The 21410-nt window shown below is 41.6% G+C and overlaps 1 protein-coding gene across 3 annotated transcripts in view; it reads right to left on the reverse strand.

The window, feature by feature from the left end:
- The window catches only part of LOC126203420 (uncharacterized), a 501622-nt gene that overhangs the window by 220538 nt on the left and 259674 nt on the right, over window positions 1-21410 (reverse strand). Inside the window, exon 1 of one of the 3 annotated variants that reach the window (XM_049937728.1) lies at window positions 6591-6661. The exons of the other annotated variants lie outside the window; for them this stretch is intronic. The gene's annotated coding sequence lies outside the window, so the exon portion shown is untranslated. Of the gene's footprint in view, window positions 1-6590; window positions 6662-21410 lie in introns of those variants that run through there. 3 annotated transcript variants of the gene reach the window in all.

The following is a 21410-nucleotide window of genomic DNA, read 5'->3' on the forward strand; positions in this document are numbered from 1 at the left end:
ATCTGACCACCCTACACACTTGCCAATTGTGTGTACGCAGTACAGGTTTTAGTGTGATAACAGTATTTGTACTGCTCTTTTCTTTTGTGTACGTTAAATATCACCCCATTTAGAACTACCTGGTATACGCACTTCCAGAATATTCAAAGAACTTAAAAAGTATTTTGTAAGCAGTCTACACTGTAGATTGACAGCATTTTCCTCACGTCTGCCGCCTGCTTCCGCTATGATTGAGCCTGATCATCCCATTTCATCATCATACGAACTGTGTGCACAATTTTGCATTTCTTAACATTTGAAGGCAGTTTCCAGTATCTGTATCAATTTGAAACGTTATCAAGATCTGTCTTAATGATTGTTCAGCTTGTCCAGATAGTACCACATTACAGATAAGTGTATCGTTTTAGAGTCTACTTGTACTATTGTCTGCCTGGTCTTTAACACACTACTTACATCAAGGTTCCCAACACACTTCTCCGCAGCACGCCAGATGTTATTTCTCTATCTGTCCAGGGCATATTATCCAAAATAACAAGCTGCATCTTCTCTATCACAAAATCCTAAAATCCAGCCGCAGGTTTCGTTTTATACCTCTAATGACAGTACTCTGATAATGATGTGTTCCAACATTCTGCAAATAATTGGTGATGATAAAATATTGGACAGAACTTTTGTACGTCACTTCTGCCACTCTTTCTGTTGGCAGACGTGACCTGTGGATTCCTTCAGTTACTGTGTAAATATTCTGTTTAAATGATCTACAGTACATTACAATTAAATGGGACATAATCTGCTGTGAATTCTGTAGATAAACCAACAGGGGTGCCATCATATTCTACAGGGTGTCTCACAAAAAACCGGTACACCTCATGTGCCGGTTAATCATCCGTAGTCAACCAGCTTGTGAAGTGGCAACACTGTCTCCAAGCTTGGTTACACAGCATTTTATCGGAAAGTTGAGTGCAGCTGTGTGTTCGTACGGTAGTTATTGTGAGTTTTAAACCTGGCTGCGTTGTCAGCGACCGTTACGAAATAAAATTAAAGCAATAACAGCCCTCGGTCGCAAAATAAAGTCTTTTGACCTACATTTCGGCCACTACTAAGAGTCTAATACTACCGCAGCTCGACATGTGCGAGCAACCCAATGACTCAAATGGCTCTGAGCACTATGGGACTTAACATCTGAGGTTAGCAGTCCTCAAGAACTTAGAACTACTTAAACCTAACTAACCTAAGGACATCACACACATCCATGCCCGAGGCAGGATTCGAACCTGTGACCATGTCAGTTGTGCGGTTCCGGACTGAAATGCCTAGAACCGCTCGGCCACAGCGGCCGGCTACGAGCAGCCCATAGTGGCTTGCCTTCTATGTTTTCTATTTTAATATTTTGTGACTGAAGTGTTATCGCTTGATTTTTATTTTATACGTGACATGTCGGTTTAAATGTTTTATTTCTGATGAAGGCACTCTTTAGTAGTGGCCGAAACCTAGGTCAAGAAGACTTCATTTTGCGACAGAGGGCTGTTATTGCTTTAATTTCTTTTGTTGTGAGAAGCTCATATTGCTGTTATAAAGTCACCTTACAAAAAATGGTTCAAATGGCTCTGAGCACTATGGGACTTAACTTCTGAGGTCATCAGTCCCCTAGAACTTAGAAATGCTTAACCCTACTAACGTAAGGACATCACACACATCCATGCCTGAGGCAGGATAAAGTTACCTTACTGTTTGAAAACACCTCGTATATTTTTATGAAAAAATATTTAGTTATTCATCAATATTCATATTGAGCCCTTCAAAGTAATTCCCCTCAGATACAATACACTTGCGCCAACACTTCTTCCAATCCTCAAAGCATTTCTCAGAAGTACTTTTTGGTGCAGCCTTGGGTACTTTCAGAGATGCTGTTTTTATTTCCTCAATCGTTGAAAATCTTTGTCCTTTCATACGTCTCTTCAGTTTTGGGAACAGAAAAAAGCCGCAGGGGGGCAAATCCGGTGAATATGGTGGCTGAGGCATGACGGCCGAATTGTTTTTGCCAAAAAAAATCTCACACGCAACGATGATATATTGCTTCTCGCAAACGGCGCATAATGTCAAAATAATACTCCTTATTAACCGCAAGACCTTGCGGCAAAAATTCATGATGCACTACGCCACAGTAATTGGGGAAAACAGTGAGCAAAACTTTGACATTTGATCAAACTTAGCGTGCTTTTTTCGGTCTTGGCTCTCTGAGATGCTTCCACTGGGACGATTGGGCTTTGGATCCGACGTCTTAACCGTAAACCCATGTTTCGTCACCAGTTGTGACCCTTTTGAGCAAATTAGGATCACCACTGACGTCATTCTAGAGCTCCTGAGCGATACTCGTGCGACGGACGGTTCTTCTGACCAAAATTGAGAAGTTTTGGCACAAACTTCGCGGACACACATCTCATGCCCAAAATATACGAAAAATTTCATGACACACTCTTTGTTCCATTTTTTTTTTATAATAATCGAAAGTCGCCGAGCACACTAAAACACGTCTAATGTTTCTATCTGTCAGAAACAAACGAAGTACGCTGTACACTTGAAACTGTGAACTTGTGTTCGGAACATGTGTATCAACATTGAAGGATTACTTAGATAAAACACGAGTAGGAGCTTGGTAAAGAAATGTGATACAAATAAATGGTAATAATGATTATAAAACATCCAACATTCCACATAACACCTTCACACTATGTTTTTCCTTCTTTTTTCCTTTTCTATAAATACTTACCCCCATGCTATGCACTACTACTACTACTACAACTACTACTAACATAACATAAAAAATCGATAATCGAGTCCGTTGCCCACGCAATTTGAAAGGTCGCCTTACTTTTTAAACAGCCCTCGTACAAATGAGGCAGTTTGCATCAGAGCTGCGAATTGATATCGTGGAGTGTTACATAACGACAGGCTCCATCCAGGAATGTATAGAATGTTTCAAGGGAAGTAATCCGGCAAACACTTTACACACCCTCGCCACTTCCATTCAGTGACAACTCACACACAGTGTTTAGCAAGTAGTTTATGAGAAAACGTTTTTGACATCTCTCTTCAAAAATTGGGACATGTTCTGATTCCACGACCAGTAAGATCTGTACAAGAAATGGGGGGCTGTAGGATCCTTTCACAATGTGCAGCGGAACAGACAACCGACATTGAGTTCCCTTGAAATTACAGACAGAATTCACATGGGCATTACAAGACGAACTGATGGTTGTTCGGTTAGTTACGATATTCTTCGGAAGCCAACCACTTCTGATGTTGTACACAAAACCTCTAACCATCCACTGCAGTTCAAAAAGGCAGCATTCAGGGCTCTGCTCCACCTGCTGCATAGTGCCCCAATATCCCGTGAAACTCATGGTCGAAAATTCAAAATAATACGGTTCACAGCAGATTGAAATAGATATCATGCCGATTTTGTTGGTAAAATTAACAAAAATATATTACGTAAGTTGAATGCAAAGAGTAATATTGCTCATCTCTTTTCAGCATCCCGTTATTCCTTAGACCAGTGTTAAGGATTATTTATAAAATAATTTTTCCTTATTATTCGTACAGATCACCTGTGGACGCTCATTCAACTAACGCAACTGGCTGTTAAAATCAATCGCTAACGGTTATTTAGAACCCTTGCTTTACTCGATTAAGATGAGAATGCCTGATTTCATTTGTCAGGTTGTGTTGCAGATACTGGTTGCTGTCCAACCAACATAATCTGCATGAAGAACTTCTTCAGTCGGTGAAGACAGGGGTTTGCTGTGCATTGTCCGGCATGCGCATTATTGATTCCATATTTTTCGATTGCACCTTTTGCCAGATAACTAGAGATCTTTGACTCTTTCAATGCACAGTTAACAAACGCAGAGAAGCTGTTGCAGTATTCCAACAAGATAGAGCAACCGCTCTCTCATCCAACCAAAGAACTGCCTACGACACCAACGTGTTCGCTGAAGACACACTTGTCAGTAGAGGCCTCTGGTGATCGTGTGATTTTTATTTATGGGACACGCTACAAGTGTATGCTTATAATCCCTGCACAATAGACGATCTTAAGGGGAGTTGGTACGCCCTATCCCAACAATGTTAAATTTAGTGACTTGCCTTCCCTGATTTCAGGAATCACTGTAGCCATTGACATGAAACTTTTACAGGACATTAAACTGTATGTTCTGAGTCTAGTGAACTACAATAATTGCACTTCAGCCACTGCTTTCGGAAATACAATTTTTTAATTACATGATTAAAAAAATGGCTCTGAGCACTATGGGACTTAACTGCTGTGGTCATCAGTCCCCTAGAACTACTTAAACCTAACTAACCTAAGGACACCACACACATATCCATGCCCGAGGCAGGATTCGAACCTGCGACCGTAGCGGTCACGCGGCTCCAGACTGTAGCGCCTAGAACCGCACGGCCACTCCGGCCGGCACATGATTAAAATTTTGTGTACTTATTTGTACGTTATCCTAAATCGTTTTAATAATACGTAACATTATGTTCTTCTTTTAGTTCAATAGACTCAGGATATGTATTACTCCCAAAAAATTTAAATACTCTACTCGAAGTGGTTTCTGAGATTTAGGGAAAAATGCAACAGAAAATGTAAACTTTCAGGATCGGCTTTTAAAGTTCCAGAAGACTGACTTAATATATTCTTTTGTCACTCAGAAGCACCCTGCACCATACTGTATATCATCCTCTTGATCTTCTTTCTGGAGTCCTTAGTGGTCAACTGTGCTGCGTACTCTGCTTTATCAATGCGAACGTCCATCCGTTCAAGCTGTCTGATGCAGTTTGCTTCAATATTAATCCCCATGAGCTTTCACCCTACCAATGTTGCCGTCATTAAAAACAATAATAGCATCACTGACACCCCCCCCCCCCACTTTAGTGTCTTCATTCCAACAAAAACATTTTTTGGTAAGCGAGTCCATGTAAGATTATTGAACGCCTCATTGGGATTTCGAGTCTGACCATGCAGACACTTATTCAGTAATTCAGGATTTGCTAGGTCTCTGTAAATAGGTTTTATGATATCCATGACTGCTGTTGGTATGGAATGTTCATGGCTGTAGGAACTGTTTGAGTACTGGGCTTTGCGGTTATTGCACAATGAATCAGGTCCAGGAGGGCAAAGGTGTTGTACTGGTTTTTTGATAGTATGTGGAAGAAGGTAGCCCATACTGCCTGCTTCATTTTCAACAAATCCTCAGTATTATTTCTAATGGCCATCCCATAATACTGCTGCAGTTCATCTATCATTTTGTTTATCAACCTGCCTCTTATGTTTTTACCATCAGAAAATTTCTTGTCTCTCAATCTTTCTTTCAACTTCCTCAGCCTGGTGCCTATCCTCTTCTGGACATGAGCAACACATTAGTGTAGCACACTCCCCTTTCGTTCACAGATCGACTAAATATTACAATAGCTGCAGAGGCCTCAGTACCACAACTTGTTCCTTCATAATTTCAGTCACAGATATGCCCTTCATCATTCCCTGATTTACACGTACAACAATGTTTGGTTGAAACCTGGAAATCTATTACCTTTCCAGTATCCACATTTGTCACCGTAGCAACAGGATTCTTAGAACTGTAGCTGCGCTTCTGCCAAGTGCCATCAAACGCTACTGGCATGTCAGTCATATCATTTATTTCAACAGCTTCGTTTGCAGCACCCTTCATTGACTCGCATGCAACAGATTTCACAGCAGCTCCAATAAATACTTGTCGATTTTACAAGGTGGGCGTGGCATATTCATCACAGCACACATTGTTTCTGCTGCTGTGTGTCCTTTGCCAATAACTCTCAATCCATAAAACCACCTAACACTTGCTTCAAAATAATTATCTTTATACTTATCATAATTCCAAAATGAATGAGTATATTTACAACTGGCACAATTAATGATAAGTTTCTTGTCTAGTCCATTTGATACCTCTCTGTCTTCATGTAAACTAACTGGACCTCCACATATTATACAACACACACATTCACCTAATACTCTTGTTGTTGTTTTGTGGTCTTCAGTCCTGAGACTGGTTTGATGCAGCTCCCCATGCTACTCTATCCTGTGCAAGCTTCTTCATCTCCCAGTACCTACTGCAACCTACATCCTTCTGAATCTGCTTGGTGTATTCATCTCTTGGTCTCCCTCTACGATTGTTAGGATGTGTAAATCTATCAGAATACAACCTAACCTACCATTTACATCACTTTCGTTTTGAGAAAACTGTATGTCACAACGTTTTATTTTAATCTGGGCAGTTGAATGGTCAGCGCGACAGAACGTCAACCCTAAGGGCCCTGGTTCGATTCCCGGTGGGGATTTTCTGCGCTCAGGGACTGGGTGTCGTGTTGTCCTAATCATCATCATTTCATCCCCATCGACGGGCAACTCGCCGAAGTGGCGTCAAATCGAAACACTTGCACCCGGCGAACGGTCTACCCGACGGGAGGCCCTAGTCACATGACATTCACATTTTTATTTTAATCTTCGAATCACTAATGGGTGTTTCTCTAGAAACTTCACTGTCACTTACCACATGCCACACGTTGAACACAATTTTTCCCTTTATTCGTAATCTATTACTGTGAAACCCATGTTTCTTAAAAATACTTCGTTTTGGCGCCATACTTAACTTTTTGGAGATTTGCCAATCTATTCTTCACTTCCCTCGGAAAACGTTAGCGCTTCGACATACAACGCGTGTTTATACTATGAAACGATACGATACTGTTTTTGACAGTGCTACCAATAAAAACACGTAATTTAATCTTTATAACACAGCAATCCACAGCCTTCTATATAAAAAATTACCAATTTTATTAGTTCTTGAAGTAATGCTCGTAAAAAATTTTAACATTTTCAACCAGTGTAGATTATATGCCATGTGAGTTTGTAAGTGTATTATTCGGAAAATTGAAATGTTATAATGAGATAAAGATCCGAATATGTGAAAAAAAGTTTTATTTTCATATATAACTCCCCTTAAACAGAATATTAATAGAGAAATTAACTTCACGACTATCCTTTTTCCGTTCGTTCACCGTTTCGTGAGTGTCAGGTGAAACGAACCGGTTTTACGTGGGACATACTGTATATTATAAACCGACAAGGATCCGATCAGGCCCAGGAATTTTATACAATTTTAAAGGTTTCAGCTATTTCTTAACGCCTTTTACACTAATATCTCCATCATTTAGACCTGCACATGCTTGAGTACTGTGGCATTACTCTTAGCTCCATTTTCAAATGTTAGCTCCATTTTCAAATGTTCATTTGCACAGGAGGATCGTAAGTCACGTCTGCTTTTGCTTACCTACCTCAATTTCAGTTCCGTTGTCATTAGGCAGAGTCTGGACCCTAAATCTGGTGTTCCTGACAAACTTTACAACATGAATTTATTTATGTTTTGTAGGAGCGTCTGTTAAGTGTTTCTACTACAGTAGTTATTGAAAGCATCGCGCGTTCTCCTGGCAGCGAAAGGTTCTTTAGCATCTCTGTATTTATAGCCCTATATTTGGCTTTGCATCTATTATGGCTTAGTTTCTCTACACGCTCCTTCCCCGAGCTACATGTTCCAATTACTTACAATGCAACAATACTGCTTCTTTGTAACTTACTAAAATGTATATCTTCGTACCTATTTTCGCCATCCTTTGGGCTTTGGTAGTAATACTTGATACGACTGCCTCATTGTCACTGATAAAAGTTTCAGTATTAGCATCCTCAAAGAAGTCATGTCTGTCTGTCGCCATTCGATCTAATATATTTCCATCATAAGTGAGCTTCCGAACTATTTGTTTTAAGTAAAGCATTTGTTATTTTTTGTAGGATGACTTGTCAAGCATATCACTTGCAAAACTGTAATTTCCGCTGATAATAGTTGGATGAAAAAAAGTCTCCTTCGATGAAGAAGTATTTTAGGACGACACACGTATTAGTGTGCTGAGGTTTTCTCTAAAGGGTTCTGGTACATCTGGAGGTGAGTTTGGTGCTCGAAAGAAATAGTAATTAATTTACACCCATCCTTCGTACTTAGTCTTGCTCAGTCTGTCATGCAGCTTCAACTTCTATCTGGTGGATGTGAGTTTCTCATCTACTGCGGTAAGTATAACACATCTATTTCCCATTAGCCTATCGTTTTGTTAGTTAGTCCCAAAAGTCTCACTGCTATCGATGTCAAGTGTTAACCTACTGTCTGTAATCAGTATTACGTGAGCTTCACTGCGTTTTGGGGCCGGCCGGAGTGGCCGTGCGGTTCTAGGCGCTACAGTTTGGAGCCGAGCGACCGCTACAGTCGCAGGTTCGAATCCTGCCTGGGGCATGGATGTGTGTGATGTCCTTAGGTTAGTTAGGTTTAAGTAGTTCTAAGTTCTAGGGGACTGATGACCTCAGATGATAAGTCCCATAGTGCTCAGAGCCATTTGAACCATTGAACCCTTTCAGCATGCTTAATTACGGCTCTACGCAAACACGCTTCCCTGCGCGGCAATAATATTTACAGACATCCCGTTCTATCCTTTTTAAACATGCTTTACCTCTACATGATCTGAACTTGCCGTGAACATCCAAAAGAGGACGCAGATCTGAACTCCTGTTACTGCTTAGCACTAAATATGTTCCATACGAAAATTAACTGTGGGAAAACTTCACGAAAATGCAGATTACCCAGTCAACAATCATTAGTTAAAACGCTAATTAATCACGATAATATTAACACGGTGATAGCACGTTACCTGCAAGAACCTGACAAATCTCCGACATACCACAGACTGCCGTTTGTAGAAGCCAATAAAATTAAATGAAAATAAAATTTTGCACTGACCGTGAGGTGGTCGTATTTCCATGGAAATATCGAGTTGCTTCCAGTCACAAAAGCTGTAACTTAACATTCTTACATCTGTGAGAATATATTTATTCCTTGATATAGAGATTGCCACACTAGAACAATGATTTAGATATTACAATGATAGAAACACGATTTCTAGCTATATGGAATTAATCTCCAATTCCACAGAGATAAAAATGTTTTATCATCAGGCTGACCATTAACTAGTAGTCAAAAGGAAATAGCCGAATTAAGAATATAGTTCTCTTTACATGTCTCCATGCTGCATGAATAGACTACATTAAAAGCCAACCACATATGAGGAAATCGCCATTTTTTTTTACTTGTTTACTTTCTGTGAGCTCTCAATCTGTTAACAGAGTGCCAGAGTTTTTTTTATTAACGATCTTGTGACAGTTCCAGAGTACCATTCTAAAGATCCTTAATTAATCTCAGACTTCATCCGGCAGCATTAGTTGCTCTGTGGATGAAAGCGTATGGTCATGCGGATATCCACGAGTGTATCTGCGAACGTCTGTAATTATTATTATCACTTTGTGGTTAAACGTTAGAAAAATAGTGTTAATATAACGATTTTAGTCTGTTTCATCACGTGTGATCTGAAATGAAAATTGTTTCAGTCATTATGGTTGCTGAAGATGAGATTAAGATTCGTTGTTGACATTCGCATGTGCAACAGATCGCAACACGCTCTTCATTTCATCTCGAGATTTCCGCGACTTTTACCTGTGCATGCTGTTTCCTATGTACTAGCTCGAGTCATTCCTGTTTTGTTTGCAGTGAAAGAGGTCGCTTGGGCAGTTACCACCAGCGGCCCCAAATGGACATTAAGGGCGTCGTAACAGACTGCATCAATTATAATCTTCACCACACGCGACACAATATTGGTTAGCTATCGAAGTTTCTCTTAAATACATTTAGAATGTGCACTTACGGCATACAATAGTAGGCGGTGGAAAATTAAACTTGTTCACACTACCACAAACAACAGGCCTTTCACGTAAAGCCAGAGACGGAATTTGAAGCAGGAACCGTACCAGTATGTAGCAAGTGGGCCAGGCCTTCGACATATCACGACACCGTCTTCTAAGTGAGAAATACACATTCAGCAGCAGAAAGAACACTGTGACAGATAACCAAGGGAAGAGAGAGAAGCATATTTGTTACCTCCTAAAATACGGTGCAAGAAACTCTCTCTATCATACAAAAACACTTAGCGAGGACCTGACACAGCAGTTAACAGCCTGTTAAGTGAATGTAACGGAATGAGGACGGCACATGCGGTTATTATGAACCAAGCCAGATGTCACAGCCTCGCACTAACTCACTTTAAACACTCCAGTTTTTCTAGCTCTTGTCAGTTGATCATTGGGATTGATGGCATTCAGAGCAATGCACTCGATTGCATGATCATGACACTGTACTGAATCTATGTCCTATATGCTCCAGCACAGTCTTTGAACTATTCAACAAGCTAGCTGAAGTAGTACTCAAAATGATTGTATTCACTTGATGGACTTCACATTTCTTGCCACCTAGTGTTTATTGATGGAGAAACTGACTGTCTTCTCACAACACCCCACAGCAGAGTGCTGCCAGCATTGAGCTTCAACACGGAAGCCAGCAATGGGGCATTTTAAGGGTCAGTGTTCCTGTTCAAATCTCAGATGCCTCCAGGTTCTCAAAAACAGCAGGGCGTTAGGGAGGATATCAACTGGCCACACGACTACTGACACCAGGTAAATCGCTGATGGGGAATAGTCGTTTTCAGAGTGGGACCAAGAACACTCCAACAGCCAATGCAAAACTCAAATTTCTCAATGAGCACGGCCGCCGCCTGCTATCCAGCAACCCACTGTGTGTGGCACCAAGATCACCAACACCATTTTCTGGCTGTGCAGACAATGAGCCGCCTCAACAGATGTCAGCTAGAATCCAACACACAGTTAAGTGAAGATTGTTGCGGCAGGGCAATGAATTGTAAATACAGTGAATCAATGACTGGGCTTATTAGTTATACTAGTGTCAAACAGGCATCAAAGGTTCCCAGCAGCCATCATGACCTCTCACAGGTGTGTTTCCACTTGCCCCACCCCCTCCCCTTGCAGCACAATGCTATGCAGTGCATTATTTTAAATGATGATGAATTAACGAACATTTGACTGGGTAACTGAAGAATCTTAAACGTGTGCAAGATGTGACAATAAATTGTAACTCGACTTCATTTGATTTCCCAATGTTGCCGATATATTTTACAGAAAACTGCACAAACTATATTTCTGTAATTAGAACTGAAAGTTGTAGCCTATGGAATTTATAAAAAATATGATAACCTATGATGTACTTGAATGTGAACATGATCAGCTTCTACATTATTAATCTGTGGGATGGAAATTACAGTGTCAGACTTCGAAAATAGAAAATTTAGACCAGGTGCAAGCCTTTCGTCGGAGCTCCATCCTGCATAAAAGGTTAAATATCTTCACAAAACTTTAATATTCATGGGATGTTGATAAACCACTAGCAGGTACAAATAAGGGCCATGTAGATGTGCTGTACGTGCCTCTAGCATATCTCTAAAGTGGGTTTAAAATTTATAGGTTTAGAGCAATGGAAAAATGCAATATATGCTGAAATATTTACTTACTTATAGCTCTTCTGGAATGGAGTATCTTTGCATGCAAATAAATGAATCCATTGTTATGTTACCTCAATTATCTGTCTTCGAAGATACTTCACTGGTGTTACATGCGTTACAGCAGTATAAAAATAGTAATTAAGTTTCGAATTTTGTGCACAGCAACTGGCCTGGGTGTCTGTTCATAGTCCCAAACGTAACTGGGTAAAACTTATCTATCTCTGTCATGTTCTCTGACATTTTTGTAGACCAAGTCGATCACGGAGTACATATTTTGAGACACACCCATTTAATAAGTCGTTTCATCAAAACAACATACTTTTGTAGGACTTCAGCTTCAGAAAGATGTAATCCAGTATCACTGATTATAGTTGAATTCTTTTATCTTGGCGGCTCGCGCATGCCCGCCCAGACGCGGGAGATTGCTGCGTTGCCAGTTGCACACGACGCACGCGCCATAGTATAGCATAGTTCGCAAGCTTACGTTTAGGGGGGGGGGGGGGGGGGGGGGAGCGCGCAGTTCATGAAGTAAAGCCACCACGGCCGCATTAACCCTTTCGCTGCTACAGAGACGTGCTCCCCGTATTCCGCGCGATTTTGTCACTGCACTGCTCGCCTGTGCTGACACATAGTGTTCCGACTGCTTTGACACTCTTATCATTCGATTCCACAAAAACTATTTGGCCCAAAAATTAGATTTTTACACATCTTCTTGACTGATACCTTCCCCCCATAAATGACAATTTTGTTTCGATGTTCAACGCAGTTATTATGCACCATTAAATATAGTAAATCATTGCACGAAATTTTGAAGAGTTTGCAGAGGTAAAAGTCCACAGAGTATACTTTCCGTATGGTCGATTTTAGTTGCCACAATGTTGAGAATGAAATGTGGACAAGATACCTAAATTTCTTATAAAATTTACTGTATAACAATATCTCATTTAATTTAAGCACCACATAGGTGCCGTATGTAATATTGAGAAATATTCCGTCTTTCGCGACTGTAACAAAAGTTTTATTTACACCGGGCACGTTTGGCGTAGTGCGGAATGAAGGGAGCACGTGACTGCAGCAGCGAAAGGGGTAATGAAGAGACAAACCACTAGAAATTTCAAAAAATTGCATTCAAACGAATAAAATTCGTGAAGTATGACACTTCGATATTGTTTTTAAATAAACAAAATATTTAGCATCACACAAGGTTTGAACTATGTACCTATCACTTGCTATGCCAACGCCTTAACCGCTACGCTAACGCAGCTCGTCCTGCAATATGCTTCAATAAGGACTCTAACAGGCCATGCAAAATTCTGACAAACACTGTTGGTATGCCTATGAATTACTCGCACTTCGTCGAAGTACAATAGGAAATAAACAATTAACGCTGTTCTTTATTGCGAAAAAGCGGTTCGTGAAATTGATACAAACACCTTTCCTTGCTATCGCCTGAATTAGGAGTCTTATTGCTTGTTTGGTTTAATTAATTAATAGAATATGAAGTAATTGGTATAAAGAATGGTTTTTCCAAACTTTCTATAAAACAAAGTCTGCTATCAAGACATTGCTTTTGTTCTATTACTTTATTTATGACTGAACGTTTCTAAAACTGAAGACAATCGTCCGTGCTCTCCTCTGCAGTCGAGATCTGGCAACGTCGTTCTCTGTTCATTGGCTGACTGTATTTTGTGACGTCAGATGCGCAGAACGAACCTATACTCGGGCCGCCAACATAAATGACGCGCACTTTAGTCAATCATCTTTGATCTTTATAATGGAAATAAGAACATGTCAGAGCTCTCTGTATTGACCAACTATAACAGAAACATACGTGACACTTACTGCTGTGGAAGCTATTGTCTGGCAGTGATTGGCTGATTAAAAGGACCAAACTACTACGTCATCAGTCCCTTTGACCTCGAACAGACAGTTCTATGGAGTGCGGATCAGAGATAGCCCACCACGCAAAACCCAGGGGAAGAAAACTTCGAGGTCTACCAATGTCAGCAAAGCTGAGGAAAGAGACAAAAAGACAAAGGAAGAAAGGCAAGCTACCCATCTAGGGAGCAGCCGGAAGCCCCTGAATGTAGAGTGTAATGAGGGTACATACATTCGCCAGCCCCCGCCACTTACCGAAAGTACTCTACTCTGAGACTGCCTGGGAAACACTACCAATTTGAACAGAGCTAGAGAACTACAGAGAGACAAAAGATGAACTAGTATGAAAGGGCACACGAGAGGGGAGAAGAAGAGTACACGAGTTGGTAGGGTGAGGACCAGGCTGGACCACCAATCCCAGACAGCAGCTGCAGCTCGGTCTACGCAGAGGAGGCAGCAGCGCTCTGTCAACCCCACAAATGGGCCGATAAGCTTAAGTGGCCCTTCCTTAAAGAGAGTGGTAATAGCCTGCTTCACGACTAAAACGTAACACTGCTGGGGCACTGTCTCTTAACACCAGGGGTAGCGGGTCACGGAGCTTAAGAGTCTGCCGCAGAGTGGCTAGGTTGATGTGGACCACTGCCAAAGGGGAACCACGGCGACATTGGGACGGGTCCTAACTACGGAGGAGATGACTATGAGTCAATCCAGTCTGCCGATGCGGACCCAGCAAACAGTGGTAGAGACCTTGCGAGAGGTCTGCATGGAAGACCTCCACAGATTCGTAGCCTCCTTTATCACCTGTAGTTTGTTTGATGAATTCAGAGTGAGCCATTCCGTATTTCAGGCACCAAAAACTCAATGGTGTAATACTGTTCAGAGGTCTGTTTCCAGAATAACGATCTCAAGAGTCGCTTTGCTGATAGTCTGCAACCATTGAGCCATCAGTATAGGTGACTTCTGAAGCATGGGATGCGCCAAGGATGGTGAAAAATTAGTGGCAGAAGTCCTCAAGGATTAACCGTGTCATTTGCACCTTGTGATACATCAAGACAAAGCTGTGGCCAAGGGTTGCAACATGGAGATGTACAGGAGTGAGGCGAGAGGAGAGGTGGAAGAGGAAACAATTGAAGTTCAGAAAGGACAGACCAGACACGGACTGCAATCATAATCACCGGTTGGGGTCACCATTGTGGGGGATAGCATATCATGTTTGACGTGAAGAGGCAGTAGTTAGGATGCTTCCCAACTGCGAATGTGGTTAGTATAACTGACATGCTGTTGTTGGTACCTGATCCGCAACGGAGGGACCCCCACCTCACTAGTAAGCTGTTCACAGGGATAGTTCGAAAGGCTCCTGTCACATGTTGAACCCTGCTACCCAGTGTTCGCAATGCTGAAGGTGATGCCAAACTGTATGCCAAGATTCCCATAATCGATGTGGGATTGTATCGGGGCTTTATAAAGCTGCAAAAGGATAGTGCAATCTGCACCCCAGCGACCCAGATGGGTTCCATAGGGCTTACATCAGTCTAATTTGGTCGCCTGGACATCAAAGTGAGTTCACAATAATGCTCTTCAAACCACTGTAGCACGGTTCTGGCTCCAAGATACGGACAATTATGCTGCTGAAGGATGGCATCGCTGTCGGGGAAGACTTCCTGCGTGGATGCAGGTGGTTCGCAGCTGTCAGCGTGTCTTCGATTATTACTACAGGACCCCACGTTCTGGAAGAGTTTGTGGAAGTCCAACCATTTAGCGCCTAGTGGTAGTTTCACAGTCCTACCTCTTTCTGTAGATGGACATGACAGTAACACGCGAACATTCGACCAGTTTCGCCGTTTTCGAGATACTCGTTCGCTGGCACTGCATATTAATAATCTGTCCTTTTCACAGCCCTACCTCTTTCTGTAGATGGACGTGACAGTAACACGCGAACATTCGACCAGTTTCGCCGTTTTCGAGATACTCGTTCGCTGCCACTGCATATTAATAATCTGTCCCTTTCGAAGTCGCTTATCTCAATCGATTTCCCCATTTGCAGCCAATATATCGTTAGCGTTATCCTCATTCCTGTCTGCTCCGTTTACATACTTTTGTTACCGCGTCACGTGGCCGCAACGCCATCAGGCGGCATCCAACGTCGCAGTGGGCAGTGGTCACCATGTTTCATCTTATCTGTATATACCTCTTCCGTCTGCTGCAGTAACTATGAACTAGTTTATAGTTCTCAAGAGCAATGCAAAAAACCTTTAATTTTAATTAGACTATTCTAGGTATAGTACCTGAAGTACATCAGACTTACACCACTACCACCACAATCTTGGACACAGCACACACTCAACTCCCTCTGAAATCTACATACGTATTTTAGGAACTTAATCAGCAAATGAAATACAATAACTTACTGAGATGATCCAAGTATGTACATGTGGAGAATGTACCACGTTCTTTTCGGCCAACAATAACGAAAAAATAAGAAAACTGGCATGTGCAGCTGTGTACAGGATGATTCTACTGCCACCAACATATATTTCACGTAAGGACCACGAAGAAACGACAGAAATTAAGGCTAGCGCGGATGCATAAACACAGATGTTTTTCGCGTTCACTCTATTTGCGGAGAGAACAGATTAGGTAGTGACTAGTACTGGTACACGGCATCCTGCGAAATAAACCATACGAGGAGTATGTATGTATGTATGTATGTATGTAGATGTAGAGGTGTCTGTATTCTAAAATTATTTAGGAGTCGTACCACGAAGTGACGTCATGATCTCATACCAACTTACAAAGTGGCCTAGTGTTCAGGCAAGTATTACATACTTAAGCAAATCCTGGCCTTAACATTTTAAGATGTGTAAGTGTGGTATAGGGTAATAATCAGAATTCAAGCAACATGCTGCTTCAGTAGGGTTTTCTCGAAATCTATATTCAGTAGGTCTAATAATTAAGCCTGATGCTGACATGGAAAACGGTTATATATAGTCCTTTTGTTGGGTACCCTCTGGCCCATAGATGTCTGGATTGGTTTGTTTTTAATCCTGTCCCTAAGATTTTAGAGTACGCACAAAATAACATTGTACGCATGAAACCCATTATACAGAGTGAATCAAAAAAGACTTAACGACTATTGAATGATATAGAAATTTATTAACATAACTTAGAGAACAATTAGATGTCTTTTGTAGCAAACACTCTCAAATATGATTCACACAGTGCATCAGTATCCCGTTCCTCCACCAGGAGCGCCAGCGTAGTACACAGTTAAAATGGCTGCTTTCCTGGTGCGGAGCGTGCTTGCTGTATGTTTTGGTTTCATTGAACTTTTTAATTCCACATATCGAAGAAGATGACCGAGATGGAATGGTTTACTACCAGCAAGACGGTGCACCACCTCATTTCCCCACGTCGCGCTTCCCAGGTCCGTGGATTGGCGGTGAAGGTTCAAATGGCTCTGAGCACTATGGGACTCAACAGCTGAAGTCATAAGTCCCCTAGAACTTAGAACTACTTAAACCTAACTAACCTAAGGACAACACACACATCCATGCCCGAGGCAGGATTCGAACCTGCGACCGTAGCGGTCGCGCGGCTCCAGACTAGCGCCAGAACCGCTCGGCCACCAGCGGCCGGCTTGGCGGTGAAGGGCCAATCGCATGGCCACGTCGCCCCCCAGACTTGACAACTGGGTTTCTTTCTCTGCGGTTTCACTGAAAATCGTGTGTATGTTCCTCCCCTACCAAACAATTTAGCCGACCTGAAAAATCGACTCTACGCTGCCGTTGCAACGATTTGCTGCAGCGAGTGTGGAAAGAAATTTACTAACAGTAGGATATTTGCCGCATCACCCATGGTAGTCACACTGAACCATAAAGACATTTGACACTTTCGTATGAAACTTGAGATTGTCTGCTACAAAATGACACATCTACTGATTATGTAAGTTATTACATTTCTGTACCACTCCATAGTTGGAAAGTCGTTTTGACTAATCCTGTAGTTCTTTCTTGTGGAAACGAGTACCAGTATTCCAGAGTTTCTGTCTTCAGCACTGTTTCTCTCTAACTACCTCCTTGAACACTTTCCTGGTAACTGGACAGAAAGTTTTTGTAAAATCCTTAGGGGATACCTTTTACACCAAGGTTCCTGTCGTTTGTTGTTATGAGTGTTTTTTAATATGACCTTCGATAATGGTTAATCGTACACCATATTCCTACTCTATGTTAAAATGCTCTACACCTCATCTGGAAAATATCCATAATCTGTACCTGTGGTAATTCTCTCATCTCACATGCTTTCCTGAAGCTCTGTCTAAAATGTTACCTTTAAATCTCTAGCCCAATCTGCCCTGTTACATACTTGCGTGTTCACACGAGTTTGAAGGTAGTAATATTTGATGCTCATTCTCCTGCCACATTTAACTGAAGGTTTTTTTTAATAGTCTGTGAATACAAGGTTTCGTGACCATCATGAAAGAAATGCCTTCGACTGACCCATGACTGGTAACAATCGCCCATACTATTCGTAGCCTGTTACAAATTTTCAGCATCCTCCTCAACTATTTTTGGCCAAGGCAGACCTTTTACCTTTTTTAATGACGACGTATGGTGGTCGGAGAAGCTGGCATGTATAAGGTAAACCTTGCAATCAATTCCAGTTGAGCTAAGGATTCTATCAAACCTTGATGCTGATACGCAAAACATATGCGTAATATCACATCAAACAACTACACTTTTCATGTTCAGACCCCCAATCATGTTTTACAACATACCAGAGAAGGATGTTGTAGTTTTTGGATCTCTCACGGTTGAAAGGCAATTTTGTTATTTTCCATGGACTCGGGTAGACGCGCCGGCCCCGGATCGAATCCGTCCGGCGGATTAACGACGAGGGCCGATGTGCCGGCCAGCCTGGACGTAGTTTGTAGGCAGTTTTCCACATCCCGCTAGGTGAATACCGTGCTGGTCCTCATGTTCCGCCTCAGTTACACGGCTCACAGACATCTGAGCACATTCGCACTATTCCATGGATTACACTCGACGCAGGCAGGTGGGGTGCACTTATTCAGTCCCGGGGGGTACGGGATGGCGGCAGGATGGGCATCCGGCCACCCCTTAAACATTAACATGCCAAATCCGATTAACGATGGGTGACCCTGCGTAACTGCGGGACAAGGCTCAAGCGATAGATGGAATATAGAATTTCATTGTGTTGTGTCATAACACTTTAATAAGATCTTGGATTGAGGGAAAAATGTATCCCAGCTGAAATATTGATCTGACATGTAACACACATGTCGTCTGGTTTGGCAACCTCCTAGATTATAGGTACGTAATTAAATCTTAAGACAGATAGAGAATTATTCCTGTAGATAATGCAAATGTTAACATTTTCACCAAGAGATCATCTACAATACACCCGATAGTCCTATTCTGTCGAGTATTGTTCTGTGGTACTACCTCATGCCATTAATGAATGTTCCCTTAGAAAACTTATCGTCTTCTATTGCCTATAGACTCTCTTCTGATGTTGAAATGTAATTAGCTGAAATAACAGTAATAACTTACAGCGTACATTTCGAAATGTGTGTGTGTGTGTGTGTGTGTGTGTGTGTGTGTTTTATCAGGTCGAATAGGGACAGTAATACGAGGTGTGGCTAGAAAAAAACCGGACTAGTACTGGTGAAACAATAAAACGAATGCAATAAGGCTGAAAGTCGCGTGGCCTGTCACGTGACTCTCGCTCCGCCTACTGCTCGAGTTTCATCTGCCTCCTGCACTCAGTCTGCCCGTGGCGTCTGTTTTAAGTAGTTGACGTTTTGTCTGTGCGTCGGAAAATGCTGAGTGTACAGAAAGAACAGCGTGTTAACATCAAATTTTGTTTCAAACTAGGAAAATCTGCAAGTGAAACGTTTGTAATGTTACAACAAGTGTACGGCGATGATTGTTTATCGCGAACACAAGTGTTTGAGTGGTTTAAACGATTTAAAGATGGCCGCGAAGACACCAGTGATGACACTCGCACTGGCAGACCATTGTCAGCAAAAACTGATGCAAACATTGAAAAAATCGGTAAACTTGTTCGACAAGATCACCGTTTAACAATCAGAGCAGTGTCTGAGTTAACAGGAGTTGACAAGGAAAGTGTTAGGCAGATTCTTCATGAAAGTTTCAACATGAACGAAGTGTGTTCAAAAACGGTTCCAAAGTGTCTCACAATTGAACAGAAGGAACGCCGAAGAATGATTTGTTCTGACATCCTGGAAAACATTGAAAGTAATCCCACCTTCTTACAAAATGTTATTACTTGCGATGAATCGTGGTTTTTTACTTACGATCCCGGAACTAAACGCCAATCGATGCATTGGAAAACTCCTGGTTCTCCACGACAAAAAAAAGCACGAATGTCAAAATCGAAATTCAAGGCAATGATGATTTTTTTTTTTTTGACATCAAAGGGATTGTGCACATTGATTGGGTACCAGAGGGACAAACAGTGAATCAGCATCACTACATTAGCGTCCTGGCTACCCTACGTGAGCGAGTACGGAGAAAACGGAACGATTTGTGGAGAAAAAAGTCTTGGATCCTTCACCAAGACAATGCCCCAGCTCACAGTGCGTTGTCAGTGAAGACGTTTTTGGCAAAACACAACATTCCCATCTTAGATCATCCACCCTACTCACCTGATTTGGCCCCCTGTAACTTTTTTCTTTTACCTAAAGTCAAGTCAGCTTTGAAAGGAACTAGATTTGAGACTGTTGAAGCAGTAAAAGAAAAAGCGACGGAAGTAATGTATGGACTTACCGAAAATGATCTGCAGCATTGCTATGAACAGTGGAAAATTCGTATGGAGCGGTGTAGAGACCGAGGAGGAGAGTACATTGAAGGAGATAACATGAAATTGTAAATAAATGTTTTTTCCAGCATCAGTCCGGTTTTTTTCTAGCCGCACCTCGTATAGCGACCTCACGCACTGATAATGCTGTTTACACATTTACTTGCACTGCGCGGGTGTATGGAGAAAACCGGTAAAATTATTGCATATAGCGTGTGTTCTTACAGAAAATGATGTTGTGTCGTTTTATTACAGTATTTCAGACACACACTGCAACGGCGAAGTGTTTTACCTCAGTTATTATGACGATCTTTACAGCCATCTTTGAACTAGAATTGCTTTGCTGCGAGAGTTCCGCTCACTAGCGTGTAGAGAACTGAAATGACGAGGCTATGGTACGAGGCGTGTTTTTTAAGCAAGTACCGTTTTGAAATTGAAATAGACGTGCTAAGGTATCTCAATAATTTTATTTTTACATGGAAGCCTGTACCTTAATCTACTTTTCTACATAATTTCCGTCAATATTGAGGCACTTGTCATAACGTAGTTCCAGCTTTTGAATACACTCATCATAGAAGTCTGCCGCCCGACTTGTTAACCACTGCATCACCACTGTTTTGACTTCGTCATAGTGTGTTTCTTCAAGTGAAGGAACAGATGATAGTCACTGGGCGCAAGATCGAGGCTGTAAGGAGGATGATCTAGAGTTTCCATCGAAAAGATGTGATTGCTTAAACTTCACTTTTCTGGGTGAATCTGAATGCCGCCATTCCATGGACTGTTGCTTTGATTCTGGTGTGACGTAGGCCACCCATGTTTCATCTTGAAAATACACCTGGGCTGTCAGTGTCTTCAAGACGATCACAAAGTCAAAACAGTGGTGATGCAGTGGTTAACAAGTCAGGCGGCAGACTTCTATGAGGGTATTCAAAAACTGGTACAACGTTATGACAAGTGCCTCAATATTGACGGAAATTATGTAGAAAAGTAGATTAAGATACATGCTTTCATGTAAAAAAGAAAATTATTGAGATATCTTAGCACGTCTTTTTTTAACTTCAAATCGGTACTTACTTTAAAAAAAAACACGCGTCGTAATAAATGGAGTGGAGCAGCTAAAAATATTGTTAATAATAAATATGACCTTCAAT

Source organism: Schistocerca nitens, chromosome 9 (assembly GCF_023898315.1).
Source record: "Schistocerca nitens isolate TAMUIC-IGC-003100 chromosome 9, iqSchNite1.1, whole genome shotgun sequence".
Taxonomy (NCBI): domain Eukaryota; kingdom Metazoa; phylum Arthropoda; class Insecta; order Orthoptera; family Acrididae; genus Schistocerca; species Schistocerca nitens.